The 5,213-nt window shown below is 41.7% G+C and overlaps 1 non-coding gene across 1 annotated transcript; it reads left to right on the forward strand.

Moving 5' to 3' along the window:
* The first annotated feature begins 4,619 nt into the window (after window positions 1-4,619).
* Window positions 4,620-4,723, forward strand: LOC148580792 (small nucleolar RNA R71). Its single transcript, XR_015898529.1, has one exon. It is a non-coding gene; the product is annotated as a small nucleolar RNA R71 (small nucleolar RNA).
* Window positions 4,724-5,213: the final 490 nt, after the last annotated feature.

Consider the following 5,213-nt stretch of genomic DNA (forward strand, 5'->3'; position numbering starts at 1 on the left):
GACACATAACTGGGTGAACCTTTTCAGATTGTGACTCAACTTTGCTAAAGTCCCCAATTAGAGGTGTCCAGGGTTCTTAAGCACACTCTTCTTTTGCTTTGGACCTTAACTTTAACCGCTCAATCTCAAGTTTTCACTTGACACCTTCACGCCACAAGCACATGGTTAGGGACAGCTTGGTTTAGCCGCTTAGGCCGGGATTTTATTCCTTTAGGCCCTCCTATCCACTGATGCTCAAAGCCTTGGGATCCTTTTTATTTACCCTTGCCTTTTGGTTTTAAGGGCTATTGGCTTTTTGCTCTTGCCTCTTGGTTTTAAGAGCTTTTGGCTTTTTCTGCTTGCTTTTTCTTTTTCTTTCTATTTTTTTCACCATTTTTTTTTCTGCAAGCTTTGTTTTATGCCGCTTTTTCTTGCTTCAAGAATCATTTTTATGATTTTTCAGATTATCAAATAACATGTCTCCTTGTCATCGTTCTTTCAAGAGCCAACATATTTAACATTCTTAAACAACAACTTCAAAAGACATATGCACTGTTCTAGCATTCATTCAGAATACAAAAAGTATTGTCACCACATCAATATAATTAAACTAAGTTCAAGGATAAATTCGAAACTCATGTACTTCTTGTTCTTTTGAATTAAAACATTTTTTCATTTAAGAGAGGTGATGGATTCATAGGACATTCATAACTTTAAGACATAGTTACTAATTACTAATGATCATGTAATAAGACACAAACATGGATAAGCACTTAACATAAAGAAAACGAAAAACAGAGAATTTAAGAACAAGGAATGAATCCACCTTAGTGATGGTGGCGTTTCCTTCTTGAGGAACCAATGATGTCCTTGAGCTCTTCTATGTCTCTTCCTTATTTTTGTTGCTCCTCCCTCATTGCTTTTTGATCTTCTCTAATTTCATGAAGGATGATGGAGTGTTCTTGATGTTCCACCCTTAATTGTCCCATGTTGGAACTTAATTCTCCTAGGGAGGTGTTGATTTGCTCCCAATAGTTTTGTGGAGGAAAATGCATTTGAGGCATCTCTGGGATCTCATGGTGATGAGCTTCATGCGTCTCTTGAGCTCCATGAATGGGCTCTCTTGTTTGCTCCATCCTTTTCTTAGTGATGGGCTTCTCTTCCTCAATGGGAATGTCTCCTTCTATGTCAATCCCAGCCGAATTCCATAGATGGCAAATGAGGTGAGGAAAAGCTAACCTTGCCATAGTGGAGGACTTGTCAGCCACCTTGTAGAGTTCTTGAGGTATAATCTCATGAACCTCCACCTCTTCTCCAATCATGATGCTATGGATCATGATGGCCCGGTCTATAGTAACTTCAGACCGGTTGCTAGTGGGAATGATTCAGCGTTGAATGAACTCCAACCATCCTCTAGCTATAGGCTTAAGGTCCAGTCTTCTCAGTTGAATCAGTTTGCCTTTTGAGTCAATCTTCCATTGAGCTCCTTCCACACATATGTCCATGAGGACTTGGTCCAACCTTTGATTAAAGTTGACCCTTCTAGTGTAGGGGCGTGCATCTCCTTGCATCATGGGCAAGTTAAACGCCAACCTCACGTTTTCCGGAATAAAATCTAAGTATTTCCCCCGAACCATGGTGAGATAATTCTTTGGGTTCGTGTTCTTACTTTGATCATGGTTCCTAGTGATCCATGCATTGGCATAGAACTCTTGAACCATTAGAATTCCGACTTGTTGGATGGGGTTTGTTAGAACTTCCCAACCTCTTCTATGGATCTCATGTCGGATCTCCGGATACTCATTTCTCTTGAGTTTGAAAGGGACCTCGGGATCACCTTCTTCTTGGCCACAACATCATAGAAGTGGTCTTGATGAGCTTTGGAGATGAATCTTTCCATCTTCCATGACTCGGAGGTGGAAGCTTTTGTCTTCCCTTTCCCTTTTCTAGAGGATTCTCCGGTCTTGGGTGCCATCAATGGTAATAGAAAAACAAAAAGCTTATGCTTTTACCACACCAAACTTAGAATATTGCTCGCCCTCGAGCAAGAAAAGAAAGAATAGATGAAGAAGAAGAAGAAAATATGGAGGAGAGGAGGGGGAGGTGTATTCGGCCAAGAAGGGGAAGAGAGGGTTTTGTTGTGTGAAAATGAAGAAGAATGGAGGGCTTATATAGGGAAGGGAGGGGGTTAGGGTTCGGCCATATGGGTGTGTTTGGGTGGGAAATTGATTTTGAATTTTGAAGGTAGGTGGAGTTTATGAGGTAGGTTTATGGGGAAGAGTGAATGATGTGAGTGGTGAAGTGGTGATAGGGAAGAGAGATTGAGGTGATTGGTGAAGAGTTTTGGAGAAGAGTGTTTATTGGGAAGAGAGGATGAACATAGAGAAGAGGGAAGAGAGTGAGTGGTGGTAGGTGGGGATCCTGTGGGGTCCACAGATCCTGAGGTGTCAATGATTTGCATCCCTGCACCCATTAGGCATGTAAAATGCCTTTGCATGCAATTCTGGCGTTTAAACGCTGAATTTATGCTTGTTCTGGGCGTTCAACGCCCAGATGCAGCATATTTCTGGCGTTGAACGCCAACCTGATGCTTGTTTCTGGCGTTTAGCGCTAGCTCTTCTTCACTGTGCATTTCTGGCATCTGAACGCCAGGATGCTGCTTGTTTCTGGCGTTCAACGCCAGAAACATGCTCTGTTCTGGCGTTGAACGCCAGACAGATGCTCCTTACTGGCGTTTAAATGCTAGTGAGATCCTCCTCCAGGGTGTGATTTTTCTTCTGCTGTTTTCGATTCCGTTTTCGATTTTTCAGTTGTTTTTGTGACTCTACATGATCATGAACCTATGAAGATATATAACTAATAAAAATATAATTAAATAAAAATTGGGTTGCCTCCCAACAAGTGCTTCTTTAATGTCAATAGCTTGACAGTGGGCTCTCATGGAGCCTCACAGATGTTCAGAGCATTGTTGAGACTCCCCAACACCAAATTTAGAGTTTGGATATGGGAGTTCAACAGCAAACTTAGAGTTTGGTTGTGGCCTCCCAACACCAAACTTAGAGTTTGACTGTGGGGGATTTGGTTGACTCTGCAGTGAGAGAAGCTTACTGTGCCTCTTTTTCATGTTTACAGAAGGATGTCCTTGAGTTTTAAACTCAAGGGAGTCCTCATTCAATTGAAGGACTAGTTCACCTCTGTTAACATCAATCACAACTCTTGCTGTGCCTAGAAAGGATCTTCCAAGGATGATGGATTCATCCTCATCCTTCCCAGTATCTAGGATTATGAAATCAGCAGGGATGTAAAGGCCTTCAACCTTTACTAATATGTCCTCTACTTATCCATAAGCCTATTTTCTGGAATCGTCTGCCATCTCTAATGAGATTTTAGCAGCTTGCACCCCAAAGATTCCCAGTTTCTCTATTACAGAGAGGGGCATGAGGTTTATCCCTGAACCAAGGTCACACAGAGCCTTTTCAAAGATCATGGTACCTATGGTACAAGGTATTAGGAACTTTCTAGGATCCTATTTCTTCTGAGGCAATGTCAGTTGATCCAGATCACTCAGTTCATTGGTGAACAAGGGAGGTTCATCTTCCCAAGTCTCAATACCAAATAATTTGGCATTCAGCTTCATGATTGCACCAAGGTACTTGGTAACTTGCTCCATAGTAACATCCTCATTCTCTTCAGAAGAGGAATACTCGTCAGAGCTCATGAATGGCATAAGGAGGTTCAATGGAATCTCTATGGTCTCTAGATGAGCCTCAGATTCCTTTGGTTCCTCAAAGGGAAACTCCTTGTTGATCACTGGACGTCCCAAGAGGTCTTCCTCCTTGGGATTCACGTCCTCCTTTCCCTCTTTGGATTCGCCCATGATGGTTATATCAATGGCCTTGTACTCTCCTTTTGGATTTTCTTCTGTATTGCTTGGGAGAGTACTATGAGGAGTTTCAGTGATCTTCTTACTCAGCTGGCCCACTTGTGCTTCCAAATTTCTAATGGAAGACCTTATTTCATTCATGAAACTCACAGTGGCCTTAGATAGATCAGAGACTAAGTTTGCTAAATTAGAGGTATTTTGTTCAGAGTTCTCTGTCTGTTGCTGAGTGGATGATGGAAAAGGCTTGCTATTGCTAAACCTGTTTCTTCCACCATTATTAAAGCCTTGTTGAGGCTTTTGTTGATCCTTCCAAGAGAGATTTGGGTGATTTCTCCATGAGGGATTATAGGTGTTTCTATATGGTTCACCCATGTAATTCACCTCTGCTATTGCAGGGTTCTCAGGATCATAAGCCTCTTCTTCAGAAGGTGCCTCTTGAGTACTGTTGGATGCAGCTTGCATTCCATTCAGACTCTGAGAAATCATGTTGACTTGCTGAATCAATATTTTGTTCTGAGCCAATATGGCATTCAGAGTATCAATTTCAAGAACTCCCTTCTTCTGAGGCGTCCCATTGCTCACACGATTCCTTTCAGAAGTGTACATAAACTAGTTATTAGCAACCATGTCAATGAGTTCTTGAGCTTCTGCAGGCGTTTTCTTTAGGTGAATGGATCCACCTGTAGAAGTATCCAATGACATCTTAGCTAATTCAGACAGACCATCATAGAATATATCCAGGATGGTCCATTCTGAAATGTCAGAAGGACACTTTTTGGTCAGTTGTTTGTATCTCTCCCAAGCTTCATAGAGGGATTCACCTTCTTTCTGTCTGAAGGTTTGAACATCCACTCTAAGCTTGCTCAACTTTTGAGGAGGAAAGAACTTGGCTAAGAAAGCCGTGACCAGCTTATCCCAAGAGTTCAGGCTATCTTTGGGTTGAGAGTCCAACCACACTCTAGCTCTGTCTCTTACAGCAAAAGGGAAAAGCATGAGCCTGTAGACTTCAGGATCTACTCCATTAGTCTTAACAGTATCACAGATCTGCAAAAATTCAGTTAAGAACTGAAAAGGATCTTCAGATGGAAGTCCATGAAACTTACAGTTTTGCTGCATTAGAAAAACTAATTGAGGTTTCAGCTCAAAATTGTTTACTCCAATGGCAGGGATGGAGATGCTTCTTCCATGTAAATTGGAATTAGGTGCAGTAAAGTCACCAAGCATCCTCCTTGCATTATTATTATTTTCGGCTGCCATCTCCTCTTCCTGTTCGAAAATTTCTGAAAGGTGCTTGCTGGATTGTTGTAATTTAACTTCTCTTAGTTTCCTCTTCAGAGTCCTTTCAGGTTCT

The sequence above is a fragment of the Arachis ipaensis genome, chromosome B10 (genome assembly GCF_059453495.1).
Source record: "Arachis ipaensis isolate K30076 ecotype BB chromosome B10, ASM5945349v1, whole genome shotgun sequence".
Taxonomy (NCBI): Eukaryota; Viridiplantae; Streptophyta; class Magnoliopsida; order Fabales; family Fabaceae; genus Arachis; species Arachis ipaensis.